At 43.2% G+C, this 15,584-nt stretch overlaps 1 protein-coding gene across 4 annotated transcripts in view; it reads left to right on the forward strand.

Moving 5' to 3' along the window:
- Positions 1-6,892: 6,892 nt before the first annotated feature.
- Positions 6,893-15,584, forward strand: part of Far2 (fatty acyl-CoA reductase 2) — a 116,163-nt gene continuing 107,471 nt past the window's right edge. For 3 of the 4 annotated variants that reach the window (XM_036181077.1, XM_036181076.1, XM_036181079.1), the window contains exon 1: positions 6,893-7,476. The gene's annotated coding sequence lies outside the window, so the exon portion shown is untranslated. The remainder of the gene's footprint in view (positions 7,477-15,584) is intronic. The other variant, XM_036181078.1, reaches the window with a different exon arrangement.

Here is a 15,584-nt window from a genome sequence, read left to right on the forward strand (position 1 = left end):
CTGCTTCCAGTTTTGTTTTGTTTTGTTTTTTTCATTTGTCTTACTTAAAGCTCTCTGTGCTTCATGATTCTGTAATTGGATATCTGACAATAACACAAGGGTGGATTTTGTCATTTCTGCTTCTTTGTTCTTTTCCTGTGATTCCCATCATGCAGGTATCATATGTTCCATAGTCCTGCAGTCCTTCATGATGTCCTCATGTTTCTTTTCTCTGCTTTTCAGTTTTGATAGCTTCCACAGCTGTGTTCACTGGCTCAGAGACCTTTTTCTCAGCTGTGCTCAGCATCCTGACACAGCCTATATGTTAATACATATGAAATCTCCAACACTTCAGAGATTCTTCTCTGGTCATTCCACCTCTGGCCCACAGTGTAGTGGGTAGCCATTCCAGCTTTGATCTGGAAGTTCCAACCCCCACTGAGGCTTCAGTAACTGTCACGCCTACAAGGCGGGGTCGAGAGATGATGCTGAAGACCCAAGATCCAGATGTGTGGGCTCTCTTGGTTCCTGGACCCTGGACACTGGAGGTAGACCAAGCAAGCTTCTCCAGAGAACACCGCCAGACTGCGCCACACCTTTCCCAGACCCTGTTCCCTATCCCTTCACTTGTAAGTTACCCCACAAAATAAACTTCCCTTTTAACTACGTGGATTGGCCTTAATAACTTCACCAATATCATAGCTTCTATATTTGCTGTCTTCTGCTTTTCCCACTGAAGCCCTTAGCATTTTATTCCTCCTTTAAAATCCCTTTCAGTATGGCAGTCTCAGCACTGTTGCTGTGTCTGGCCCTGGTTGGGATGCTCTTCCTCATCTTAAGCATTGCCCTGTCCTATTTTTGGTTTGGTTTGTGTTTTTGTATGCTGTACAGTCTTGGACTGTAGCGTGGGCACAAAATGCCTTTTAAATGTATCTGCTTTGGCAATGTGGTGGTAATGTTGTGAGCTTTTGAAACTTTAAAGCTCTCCCCCAGTGACACACCTCCTCCAACAAGGCCTTGCCCCCTAATCCTTCTCACACAGTTCTACCAACTGGAGACCAAGTACTGGAAACCCAATGGCTGAGCCTATGGGAGCTCTCAAACCACTGCAGTCCATATAACTATCAGCTCAGAGGTCACACAGTCAGAAAACTCAGGCACAGTTTTAGTTTGTTACATGTTCATATTTGTCAATAAATTTTCAGAGAGTTATTCTTGTCCCTAAGAAAAAGAAGACAAGAAAAAAGTTGTGGAAAACATACAACTAGAGCTGGGGAGAGATCTCAATGGTTGTTACTACACAAGCAAGTGGACTTAAGTAAGCAGAGGCTGGGCACCCAGAACCCACATATATGCTGCATTGACATGGAGGCTTACCTGTACTACCATTTTAGGGAGGCAAAGACAGAGGATCTCTGGAGAAAACTGGCTTGGGAGATTAGGGTCTGGGTTTGATTGAGGAGCCCTGTCTCAATCAATAAGGTAGAAGAGTAACTAAGGAAGATTCCCAATATCAACCTCAGATCTCTGCGCACACACACACACACACACACACACACACACACACACACACACACACACACACAAATATGTACCTACAAATGGATGGGTAAGCATACATGCACAAATATGCACCCACACATGAATGGGCAGGCATACACACACACACACACACACACACACACACACACACACACACACACACATACACATTTTTTTAAAAAGATAAAAGAAACCTTCCCACATGTAGCTGCTTCACAAATGGTTAAGTATGAAAAATAACTTTCCTCATGCAGAAGAAAAGAAAGTCACTAATGAAAGAGAGAAGACCAGTGGGTTTCTCAGCTCCAGTGGCTGTTACCCCAAGGGACTATGGTAAGAAATCTGACATGGACCAGTTTCACCCCAGCATCATCCATACCCTGGAATGGGGTGCAACCAATTGTATGTTACACACTAAACATCACGTTTCTAAATCAGTAAAGTTACTCAAAAAGGAAGATTGTCCTCAGTAAGCAGGGCTCACTGGGTATCAACCTTGAGTGACATTTTAAGATATTTTAAGAGAGAAAGAATGAATTTTTTTGCTGGCTTTAAAGAGGCAAACAACCATGGTAGAACAGGACATAGAGCTGGGACCTGAGTATGGGCTCAGCTTGGAGCACCCTTGGCCAATAGCAAGTAAGAAAATGAAGACCTAGGTCCTAGAAAAGCAGGAACTAGCTATAAATTCTGCCCACCACCAATTGAGGGAAGGCTCCCAAGAGAACTCTGAATCATAAATCACTGATGAGCTGGAGCTGAGATGGCCACCTAGGAGCAAGGACTCCAGTTACACATTACTTTACACCTGGAATGCTTAATGACCTGCAGGTCTTTGAGAGAACAAATACTCATTCCCTTAAACAGCAATGTGGTGGTAGTTATTCAGCAACAGAGAACTAATACAATTGCCTTGAACAAGAAGTAAAGTGCAGTCTTACTGCTGTGTAATGAGATAGTAGACATAAGTCACCAGCTTTCTGGTCATAAAACACTACATTTTTATCATTCTGTGTAGATAAAAATCAAAGCTGTTTTGTGATAATATCAGTGGAAACTGCATTACTCAAACAGAAAGCACTGGGGAGTAAGATTCCTTTGGAGCACTGGTTTCATCCAGATCTCAGGGTGTTGACAGAATGATCTACCATACAATTTCATGTCTAGAACATCTTGTAGGTATTTTGTACCATAAATAAGAACCCCAGGGAAGATTTACAAAGAAGTATTTGTTTTACAGGTTGAATGAAATAGTAAGCAGTTGAGCAATGGTGATGGAGAAGGCTTTGAAGGTAGAGATTAGTCAGTGTGATAAACGGTTTCTCAATGCTGGCCAGGAGCAACATGGGGTATGAGATCAAGTCTTGCACTGTCATCTTATCAAGCTTCTGTGACGATGAATTTGTGTTGAGAGAAATTGCATATATGTGTGAACCCAGAGCAGTGGAGCCCACGGCCCAGGCCAGCATCTTGTCTCAGGCTTAGCTATTGGAGAAGATGGTTTGCAAGAACATGACAATTTTAACATCTCTACTCAGCCCTTCAAAAGCAGATTAATGTAGCACAAATCTTAAAGGTATTTATTAATAAAATCAAACCTGAGGCCAGTTATTGGGGTGAATGCTGGAAGATCAGAGAAGCAGAGCAAGCCACAACCACCTCACCTTGCCAGTTCCTCAGCTGATCCTGTTTCCTCAAACTAGAAGTCTCTCAGTCTTCATCCAGAATGAATCTCAGCTGAACTGTTGCTCAAAAGCCTAAAAGCTTAACCAAGCCAAAAGCTTCTAGTTTCTGGTCTTCATGCCTTATATACCTTTCTGCTTTCTGCCATCACTCCCTGGGATTAAAGGCTCACTTTCTGGGATTAAAGGTGTGAGTCACCACGCCTGGCTGTTTCTTTGAAAATATAGAGATCCACGTAGATCTCTGCCTCTGGAATGCTAGGATTAAAGGTGTGTGCTACCACTGCCTATCGTCTATGTTTAATATTGTGGCTGTTCTATTCTCTGACCCCAGATAAGTTTATTAGCATGCACAATATTTTGGGAAACACAATACCACCACAGATTAAGAATCTTAAGACAACAGCTAAGAATTCTCACATAGTACCTGCATTGAGTCTTCACAAGACAAGGCCTGTTGATAATCAGACATGGACAGAGGAGGGTTTGCAGAGAGAGGGAGAGCCCCTCACTGCTGAGCTATTTGCTACATAGATTCACAGAGAGGATGAGGGGGTGGGGTAGGGACAATTGTTGCTTCCAGTTGTGAGCCTACTTGTCACTCTACTTTGCCAATCCAAGGTTCACTCAGATGTCCTTGTTCACTCAGATGTTCTTGGTTAAACTAAATGGGTGGGTCATAAAACAGACTTGTAAGTGTGAATCTAGGAAAAGGACAGATAGGGAATGGGAAGGGGGTTGATAGCCATGGGAAGAAGGTAAGTGCAAGTGGGGAGAGAGTAGTCCGCATACATTCTATACGTGCATGAAAGTGTCAAAGAACAGTATTAGTCATCCAAAATAGGTCAAAGTTAGTGAACCCTACAACTTTCTTTCAAAATAAAAAGTTAATGCATAGAATTCTACCCCAGGAAAGTTACATGTATTAATTTCCTGGACTGACCAAAACATAAATGGCTTAAACAATAGAATTTATTCTCTCACATTTCTGGAGTTTACAAGTATGAAATTCAGAGAACAGCCATAATACCTCGAGAAGCTGTAGGAAGGGCATGCTTTGGCTCTTGCAGCTTCTAGCAGTCATTCGTATTTCTTGGCATCTTTGGGACCCACGTTATGTTAATGTCAGGTATTCACTCTTCTTCCTGGGTCCGTACCTGTCTGACGACTGCTAGCTAGCCTTTCTCTCGTCAGCTGATTTGCCATTCAACTTAGAGTCTCCCTGTGTAGCTCAGGATGGTCCTACTGCATGATCTCTAGCTACCTGGACAGAACCTCCATTTCAAGTAAGTCAAATGTACAAGTTCCATGAATTTCAAGACCATATGCCTTTTCTAGGCCTTCACTCAGCACACACACACATGGAGATGTGTTCACCTCCTTCTCAAGTATCATTTGTTGAAGCTTTAACCCACAGCAATCCAAAACATGACCTTCTTTGCAATAAGATTGTTGCCAATGTCATTACTGAAATCAAATGAAGACACTGGGGTGAGATCTAACTCATTATAACCTACAAGGGGAAACCTGGATGAAGACCTGGGCACACAGAAAGTGGCACATGAAGGTGAAGGCAGATGCTGGCTGTGATGGCTTGCTTGTCTTGGAGTCAACTAGACTACATCTGGAATAAACTAACATTCTAGTGGCTGAGCACACTGGTGTGGGATTTTTCTTGATTGGATCATTTGAGGTGGGAAGATTCACTCTAAATCTAGGCCACACTTTCTGGTATCATCTCACATAAAAAGACACAGAAGAAGGAAGCTTTTGCCTTTTTCCCTGCTTGCCCTCAGTCTTGCTAGCAAGTCAATCTACCTTGCTTCTGAGGCATTCCTTCAGTGGTTTTAAAAACCACTTCTCCAGGATTACAACCTAGACTGAAGAACAGCAGCTCTCTTGGAATCCTCTGGGATTCCAGCACCAGATTGTGACAGCTGACGCCAGATTCTTGGCCTCTCCATCAGGAGACAGCCATTGTTGAACTAGCCAGACCACAGCCTGTAAGCCAGTCTAATAAATCCTGTGTGTGTGAGTGTGTGTGTGTGTGTGTGTGTGTGTGTGTGTGTGTGTGTTCCCTGTTCTCCTTTCTCTCTCCTTCTCTCTATTTCTGCATCTCAGTATTACACCAAAGATTGCCAGGAGACCACCAGAAGTATGCAAGCTTCATGGAATCAACTCTCCCTCACAGCCCTCATAAGGAATTAGCTCTGCAGATGCCTTAGCCCTACAGCCTGTAAAGCAGTGCTGTGATGATATGTTTGCAGTTGCAAGCCACTCAGCTAGGGTACTTTACAGTAGTGTTTCTTGCAGACTAACCCATCATATAGATGAATATCATTCAAATTATGATATTTAAATTATGATTTTTATTTTACAGTAATGTTGCATTCACTTATGAGCATTCCCCAGAAAGTGGGCCTTTTTATTTCCTACTTTACAGGTAACTGTAATGAGCAATTAAGTCTCCACATATTTCTCATTTTGTACATTCTTTTGGATATGCCCTAATAAATAGAAATCCTTTATCAAAAGGTCTAGAAAAATAAAAAAGTAAATGTGCTACTAAGTTGCTTTTCAAAAAGTTTTGACACTTCCCCTTTTGTTATCTATTTGACTGGTGATTTTTGCATTTTGCACTTATTTTGTAACACTCCAGGTTGAACCTAGGGCCTCATGTGTGGTAGGCAAGAGCCTGGTGTGCCCCTGAGCTACATTTTCTGCCCATTTTTTTTCTTTTTCTTTCTTTTACTTTTTGAGACAGGATCTTCACTTTATTAGCTGGACTGTCCATGAACTTTCCAGGTAACTCAGGCAGGCCTTGAACTTGTCACCCTCCTCCTGGCCCAGCATACTAAGGAGGTGGGATTGCAGGTGAAAGATTTACATACCTTGTTACCATCCCTTTCCTGGATCATTTCAAGTACGCTCACAGGATTTGAGTCTGAGAACACCTTCAGATCTTTTTAAGTGGTGTGTATGTGTGTGTGTGTGTGTGTGTGTGTGTGTGTGTGTGTGTGTGTCTGATCCTACTCATTTCTTCCTCTTGTTCTCACACAGTCACCTCTACAAAACTGCCACTCTCTCCAGGTTACACTTCCCTTAACACACTTAATTAAACAGGGTTCAGAAGCAGAGATTCAAGCGAAGAATGATTTTTTTAAAGGATGAAGTCGCTTGCTTCATTAATTTCGACTTTTTGTGATTCAAAATTGGTGTCTTTAAGTGCAAGCTAGACTTCATAATGAGAAGGAGAGCAACTTGGGGTCATATTCTTTCCCATTTACTTTAACTGGCTGTAAATTTGGAAGACTGTCTTCCACATTGTGCAGAGAACTGAGGCGAGCATTGGCCATCTTCCCTCTCTCTCTGGTTGAGGGTGAATTCTGCTCTCCTGCCTATCATTCTCTGACTTCCTGGGCCGCTGTGGGGTTTCTGTCCAAGATTTATCAATAACTAAATATAAATAAAATTTTAAAATGTAAATCTACCAAGAGGATAAAGAAAACATTTTCTGGGGAAGTGCCAGAGATTGCCTCTGCCTGCTTCTCCCACAGTCTGGCATCCTTGATCCCTGCCCACCAGATAACTAGCAGGAAGAGCTAGCTGGGTTTCTGCTCTCTCGGAACCTGGGAAGGAGGAAATCAAGCCCCAGCCCTCCCTGCTCACCTCCCCCTTTCCACTCCCGCGCCCCTGCCCGCGCCTGCACCTAAGGCCCCCAGGCTATTTAAAAGCCCCTGAGCTCGTGGGTCCCTGCAGAGCACCTCCACAGCCTCCATCCACCTGGAGTGTGGTGCGGAAGAGCAAAATAAATGGGATCTGGGGCGCATTTTGCCAGTGCAACGGGGAGTGATTTTTCCTGCAATGAATCAAATCAGACTCTTTCTCTCTCTTCCCCTCCCTCCTTCCTCGGCTTTTCCAGACAGGGGCGCCCTCCCAGACAACTTTCCCCTTCACCCAACGATGCACACCAAGGGGGAACCACCGGAACGAAGCCCAGGCGATGCCATCTTTAGGGCCTGCGCGCCCGAGGCCCCTGCACTGCTCCCGCCCTGGGCAGAGGCCGCAGCTGGGTGCCCAGCAGCGACCAGGAAGGTCGGAGGGAGGGTGCGCTCCTCCCGCCGCCCCACACCCAGTCTCCGAGCCGGATATAGAGAGAGTCACATTTGGGAGCCCCGAGAGCAGCAGCAGGTTCAGAACAGCTTGAGAGACTCCAGCATCCCCCAGAGGATCCTGACCACCAGCTGGTGAGCCACCTTCACTGAAGCAGCAGGTACCAAGTAGCGGGCCGGGAGGCCAGGAGGCTGGGCTGGGGAACCTGAGGACTACTGTGGCTGCACAGCAGGCGGGTGCCAACAGAGAAACGGTGGCCCTGCAGAGTCCCTGGCCACTCATCATCCTCTGGGGTCTTCTAGGCGCAGGGCATCTGAGTCCTCCTAGGTGAGATGGGCAGCCAGTGGAGAACTGGGAAAGGCAGATCAAGGTAAACATGGGGACCTCTCCAAGGGACAGGGGCATCTGACTTGTCCCACCCAAGCCTTTCTGGTCTAGGGGCTATTCCTAGAGACTGTGGATTTCCAGGCCACATGGGCTATGGTCTCCTTTCTTGTCCTTCCTTGCCCCACCCCAGGCTGTGAATATCCAGATCCTCCCATTCAGACTTTCCAGGGTCACAAACCCCAGGTTGAAAAGGACTTGGGTGGCCAAGTAGGGTCTGTACCCTATCAGAAGTTTCTGATCTCCCCAGGTGACTTGGGCATCATGGAGAGAACAAGGGGACAGGTGCCAGGGCCTCCATCTAGGACAGGTAGCTTAAGCAAGGCTCTAGTGGGTGACATTACCCACCCCCAGGCAAATGCAGTCAGAACAATTCATGCCCAACCTAGGATGCCTTCTACCTACCAGGCTCCTGACCCCAGTCTCCTTCCTCTCTCCTTTCGGGATAAGATTATGAACTTTTTTTTGTCTTCCATACATTATTTACTGAGTGCTGAGCCACCATAATTATCTCTTTCTCTGCAAGACTCTGGCTACCCTTTGAACCTTGTTGAGTGAACAAGGGACCAAGTGAGCAGAGAACTCAAGAGCATTGTGTGTTTCTGCATGTTTGAGGCTGTACCCAGAGTTTGACATTGCAAATGGAAATGTAATACTCAGCCTGTAGTTCCACAACTTGTCTCTCTGCATTTCCATTTATGTGAGCTGAATATTTGACTTGGGGCCATAGTTACTCTAAGTCACAAAGTAGGGCAAAGAAACTAAATAAAATTTAAGGCAGCTTACAAACTGTACAAGTAGTCAATCTCAGCCAACTTCACATCTAGGGGCTATTGGGGTGTCTAGAGATGGCCAAGAGGTTTCTCCTGACCAAACTTCAAAGACAGTGATTTCATTCATAGTATTTCTGAGGTCCTGTGTCTTTACCTTACCCTTCCTTTATTCCCTTTATATCTAAGTATCTTCCACGCCTCTCTTGAGAGATCACCCCTCACTCCAAGCCGTAATGTTAGGCTGCAATTGTCTGTCAGCTGGAAGCAGCTCACGGTGAGTTAGTCAGTATCAATACCACTAGGGCAAGGATAAGTGATGACTAACTCTCCCAGGGAACCAAAATGTGACCCAGCTGCTGAAGAGACATTGCTTCAGAGGGCTGAGAAGTCAATAGCTTGTCTGTGTGTGTGTATCACTTTCAGGTTTATCAAGAATATAGACATCTTGGAGGCTGCAGAGATGGTTCAGTGGTTAAGAGCACTTGCTGCCTCTCTTAGTCAGGGTTTCTGTTGCTGTAAAGAGACACTATGACCATGGCAACTCTTATAAAAGAAAACATTTATTTGGGGCTGGCTTACAGATTCAGAGGTTTAGCCCATTATCCTCATGGCAGGAAGCAGGGCAGCGTTCAGGCAGACATGGTACTGGAGAGGAAGCTGAGAGTTCTATATCTGGATCAGCAGACACAGAAAGAGAGGGACACTGGCCTAGCTTGAGCATTTGAAACCCCAAAGCCCACTCTCAATGACACATTTCCTCCAACAAGGCCACACCCCTAATGCCACTCCCTAAGCATTCAAATATGAGTCTGTCCAGCCGTTCTCATTGTTCTCATTCAAGCCACCACACTGCTCTGGCAGAGGACCTGAGTTCTCAGGTCCCAGCAATCACATGGTAGCTTACAACCATCCGTAACTCCAGTTCTGGGGTATCTGATGCCCTCTTCTGGCCTACTTGGGTACCTGGCGTTATTGCAATATACATGCAAAGTACTTATACATATAATATAAATATATTCAAATAAATAAAATTAATGTGTTAAAAAAGAGAATGCATATACTCTGATCATATAATCATTTTCATTCTTTTCTCTTGAAGATCTATATTACATTTCTTTTTTTGTTTGTTTGTTTTTTGGTTTTTGGAGACAGGGTTTCTCTGTAGCTTTGGAGGCTGTCCTGGAACTTGCTTTGTAGACCAGGCAGGCCTCGAACTCACAGAGATCCACCTGGCTCTGCCTCCCGAGTGCTGGGATTACAGGCGTGCGCCACCACTGCCCTGCCATATTACATTTCTTTCTGGCAACATTTGGTCAGCCATAAGAATTCACTGTCTCGATGTATTCATTCATTCATCCATTCATTTTTGGGCAGGGTCTCATGTAGCCCAGGCTAGCCTTGAACTTTCTCTATAGCTGAAAATGACTTTGAATATATAACCTTCTTGTTTCTACTGCTGGAGTGCTGAAATTATAGGCATGTATCACATGCTCAGTTTATGCTGTGCTAAGGGTGAATTCAGAGCTTCTATGTGCTAGGCAAGCACTCTTTCAACTGAACTACATCTCTGGGTTCTAAAGGTGTCACAAGTACCATCTCAGAGCATCATACCAGAGATCACTAGCCTACTTGCTCCTGCCAGCATGTTCTAATGTTGAAGGCTCTGTGCAAACATTCACTAGTGGCAAGGACACACTCTTCATGTTTTGTTTTGTTCACAGACCACTCTGGGTATCTAATAAAGAATTACAAAATACAAAACCAAACACACTTTTAGAAAGTCACAGCTTCCTGATGCCCAAACATCCACATTCCATATGTCTAGGCACTCTTCATGGGACCAGTTTTGTGGAATTCAGACTCAAGAGTTGAGCTGAGCCCCACATCTAGAAGGTTACTTGGCTTAACCTTGGAGCTGTCACTACTATCTTAAGAAGAGGCATCACATTCTCATTTTGCACTGGGTTCTCATTGTACCCTGACCCCAGATCAACATCCCCATTCTAGAGCTTATGAGTGTGGTGTTTTCTCACAGCAACCCTAATTCAAGTGAGTTCCCTATGAGGGCTAAAGTTAACCTGTGGGCCCAACTTGCTAAAGGACAGATAAGTTCCTGGAATGTTGGGGGATGTGCTCTTGTGAAATAACAAGTCATGTATTTTCACTTCAATAACAAAGTTGCTTGCCCTAACTACATAGGATGTGCTTGATCACCCTTAAGTAAGAAATATGAAGACAGGAAGTACATCATGATGTATGCTTACCCTTGATTGGACGAAAGCAGAAAGTACCATAGCCTTGTGGGGGTTTGCCTTTATGAGCACCTGACTGACCTAAATTCAGGGCCATTTCTTTGGGAATCTCAGGTATGGACCTTGCCAGTGTCCATCTTCCTGGCCAGTACTAAATAATGCTTGCTTCAACTTGATAATTGTGGAGTTGGTCTTTCTCCTCATGATTTTCAGGTTTAACATGTCCCATCACAGACGTAGAATTTAACTGCTTCTTTGGGTGCCTTCGAATACATCATTAAGTTTCTCTTTATCTCAATTTCATTACTGGTATGAGCATGACAAACTATTTATCTTAAAGATACTTGTATTACCTTTGGGCAAAATAAGATAATTAAGTCATGCATGGTTGCATGTGCCAGTGACTCCAGCACCCAGGATATGGAGTCAGCAGGACCATGAGTTCAAGGTTATCCTCAGCCACACAAAAAGATCTAGGCCAACTTGGCTAGCTAAGAACCTGCCTTGATTGAAAAGGAGAGAAATAGTTACAGACGGGCCTACTAATCTTAAATAGTTTCATGTTAATAGAGATGGTATGAATGGGAACCCGTTTACTACATTTTTTATGAGTAGCTTTAGGAATATTGATCAAGCTCTTTTATGGGATTGCACAACCTTTAGACCTCTTATATTTTGGTAATAATCAAGTCAAGCAAAGAACAGCTACATAGTAGGGCTTGATATTTTAAATATTGACTAAATGTTATGTGTGCAAGACTGGAATTGCCAGCTGAAGGTAAAGGATAACTTCTTGGATATTTGCTAAGATGAACTTAGCTTGAGTAATCCTTAGAGCAAAGACTAAACAGTGAGTTACTGGTAACATTTTCTTTAGTAGTGTTGTTGTCTGCTTTGGGTCATTTAATTATCTAAGAGCTATCGATCAATTCAAGGAAACTTTTTCCTTCCCAAGTTGTCCTCTGTAACTCTCATGCCTGCTAAGGAGGAACTGAGGAGACCTTCCCTTGACAACTTGTCTCTGATGTGGGACTTTTTAATCTTCCACAGAGCTTCCTGAAGCTTTGAGTCTGCTCTGGTGGGGACCATTGAAGGCTTTTCAGCTGCAGGCTCTGCTAATCTATATTTTAAGGAAGTAAATTTATGAAAAATCAATAAGGAGAAGGGGCTGGAGGAATGAAAGATTAGAATCAGGGAGTGTTCAGAGCAAGAGTGCTGTGAAAAAGGCAGAGAAACTTGAGCCTTGAGTGCCATTTGCAAGTCCCAGTGAGTTAAGGGGTGAGGGACTGGAGGTGGGCTGAGGTAAGAGCAGCTTGAATTAATTCTTCTGCAGGTACTGACTGCTGAGGGTTAGAAATTTCATTTACATATTTTTATTTTTAATTGTAGAGGTGTGTGTGTGTGTGTGTGTGTGTGTGTGTGTCTGTCTGTCTGTCTGTCTGTCTGTCTGTCTGTGTCCCTTTCTGTGTCTGTTTCTGTGTCTGTGTCTGTGTGTGTGTAGGTATGCCTATGAGTGCCAGTGGAAGCCAGAGCATCGGATGTTCCCTAGGGCTGGAATTAAAGGTGGTCTGTGTAGGGACTGAGGACCAAACCCTGCAAGAGCAGTGCCTAATCCTCCACTGAATCTTCTGTTCAGCCAAATGCTTAAATTCAAAGCAGTGGGTTCGTGGCCACTGCATTTCCAGTATACATAATAAATAAATAAATGTTAAAAAAAAAAAAAAAAAGAACAGAAAAACAAAACAGAACTGATGATCCCTGTTAGTAACTCTAAAAAAGGACACTGGCTGAACAGAGAATTGTGTAAGAAAGGAGAAAAAGGTTGCATTTCAGGCTCTTCTGTTGTTTAAATTATTTTTAAATACACATTTGCATTTTATAATTTTTAAAGGTTATCACCACAACAGATATAGCTCCTGTTCTTCTGGCTTGAGCTTAAATGGGACATGTAATAATTTCCTAAAATGGCAAGAGCTAGGGAAGAAAGGAATGAGGCTCATCAAAGGGTTTGTTCTAAAACACCCTTCACTTCCTTACTTAAAACTCTTCTCTCCTTTCTGTCAACAAACTGCTCCCCAGACTGTCATTTGTAAGACAGTAGTTTCTTGGGATATTAGCAGTTAAGTGAAAGAGAAGGGAAAAAAGCTTTGGTGGTCAGATATCTCTGAAAACTACTTGACTTAACCCAGTTAAGAGGTTTTACTACAGGATACCCTAATGAAGATTGAAAATCATCAAAGGTGAAACATGTCTCCTGTGGTACTTCCTAAACCTATGCCCTTCAAATGCTTCTGGTGGAGCAACTAACAGAGTCAGCATTTGAGAAATCACAGTGTGGGGAATCCTGTGGGAAGCACTGTCCTATATTAACAGATTAGTCTTTAACATCCACCACTCGATGTTAACTGTTAGCAGCTCTCCACTCTTTAATGCTTCTTCCTTGGGCAAAGCAAAGGCATGGAATCCTTCCTGTTAAGTGGATATGAAAATACTTCCACATGAAAGCAGATCCTGCAGTCTAATGAAAAGGAAATTGTTTTCTTCCAATATTTGTTTCCAGAATCTGCTTTCCTCATGAAGCCCTGCTCGACCTTACTGAGTCTCATTCAGTTTGTTGACATTTAAGGGGAGGGACTTCGGAGTGGTGAAGTCTTCTCAGGCAGGGCCTTTGGTTTCTCACAGTCATGCTTTCATTTTCTGGGCCTCATCTGAGACTTAAAATCTACCAGGTTGATGTGGTGTGGGCATTCAAGCAGCAATGGTGTTTTAAGTCTTATACCTCCCTTTCCCTATTATCTGTAATATGTTGGTGGTGGGTGCGGGCAGGAGTGCAGTCTGTGACTGCAGAATCTTGCAGTGGTGACAGTTCTTAAGGGGTCCGTGCAGCTTTGGATCCTCCAGTTTCATCTGCTCAGAACTCAAGTACTAAGGCAACAACAGCTTGGGGGGTCAAATTTGACTCCTGGTTTTGTATGTCTTTCAAACTAGAAATGGTTCTTTTATTTTGTGGAAGTTAAAAATAATCATGACTATTCTGTGGCATGGGTGAATTACATGAAATTAGAGTTGATTTCAGGTGAGGTCTTTTCCCACATGCTTGTCCCCACTTCACTCTGTTCCAGGAGTTGTTGACCCCGGAGTGGGTCAGAGCACAGGTTCTCATGGATCTAACAAGCAAAGCTTGGAAAACCATCTTAAGTACGTCCAAAAAAGAGACAACAGTAAAAAGCAGAGAAGTGAGATTTAGTTAATGTGGCTGATCTAGGAAAAGGAACAAGAGAGGTCAAGAAATGTCTCTAAGTCCCTCATTGTCCCAGTTCATCTCTCCTGTAAGGTGACAGTCTGACAAATTGTAGGAACTGTATGAAGTCTTTTCTTAGGAGGCAAGTTCCTCTTCTGGCTGACACCAGGCTTTAGTCTTTTACTTCACCCAGCATGAGATTCCTAGGGAAATTCCAATTTCTTGGAGACCATTGTTTCAATAGTCAGATAGCCAAGGGGAGGGGCACCAGAGTCTGTTCAGGACATCCGCATCCCACCCAGGATGGTTATAATGCTGTACTTGAACCAGAGCAAAGGGTGCAACGTATTTCTTTGTGTAGCCAACAGCATAAGTAAGTAAATAATGAACAAACTAGTCTTGCCTTAATTGTCAGGCATGGAGAGTCACAGTGGTTCACAGTGGTACAGTTTCAGTCATGGTTTATGGAAAGTTTTGTTGGATATTACACCCTTAATCTCTGAGTGGAGCAAAAGCATTTTCAAACTGCAGTTGATTCCCTTATGGCTTTGGGACTTAATACCATTTGGTTTTGTTGTTGTTGTTGTTTCATAAACAAGTTTTATGTCATTCTTTAATTTTTTTCATTTCTTGAGATATTTTATATATGTATCATATAAATTATATTATATTATAAATACATTACAATAATAATTTTTGAGATTATATCATTTCTTCATACCCTTTCCTCCTTCCAAATCCTCCCATATACCACTCCTCATTCATTCAAATTCATGGCCTCTTTTTTCATTAATTGTTGTTATGTACACATGCACACACACACACACACACACACACACACACTCTTAAATGCATAAATACAATCTTCTCAGTCTATATAATGTTACTTGAATGTATGTTTACCGAGCTGACCGTTCAGTATTAGAGAACAGTTGGTGTGAACCTCCCTGGGAAAGAGTATTCCTCCTACTCCCGGCCTTCCTTGGTTGCCTATAGTTGTTATTCTGAGACTCTATAAGCTTCTGCTATTTGTGTTAGCCTATCTATGGGTATCCTCATTGCTCAGCCCATGTTTAGAGGGTAGTCATGTTGGTGAGAATTTATAGGTGTAAGCTTCTGACATTCCTAGGAGACACAATCTCAGTTAACTGGATCTGACCTGAAAGCCTGACCTGAAAACCTGACCTGAGGACCAGCTCACATGGTACTGGAAGATACCACACAAGCGTCCAAAGGAGGGAAGCAACCAACATTCTTACTCAACTATAATGCCCATAAACCATATCAATGACCACTACGGCACACTAACCCTAAGGGTGTAGTAGTGGCAAATATAAATCAGTGGAAACTAATATCTTTCTAATTGAATATAACACCTGCTCAATAAGAATGAAATTATACTTGGTACTGGAAACAGAGCCAACTACCCAGGGCTAGTGAAATCATGAATCTTGGAGGAGAAACCACAAGCACTACTTTACTAAACCAGCATAATCCCTAGCTACATTCTAAATATCTGTCCTTATACTCACAGATAAATGTAGTCCTCATCTCTCATCAAGAATACTGTTTTGTTTTTATGACATTTTTAACTTCCCAGACTTCTCCAGAGATGACG

Source organism: Onychomys torridus, chromosome 3 (genome assembly GCF_903995425.1).
Source record: "Onychomys torridus chromosome 3, mOncTor1.1, whole genome shotgun sequence".
Taxonomy (NCBI): domain Eukaryota; kingdom Metazoa; phylum Chordata; class Mammalia; order Rodentia; family Cricetidae; genus Onychomys; species Onychomys torridus.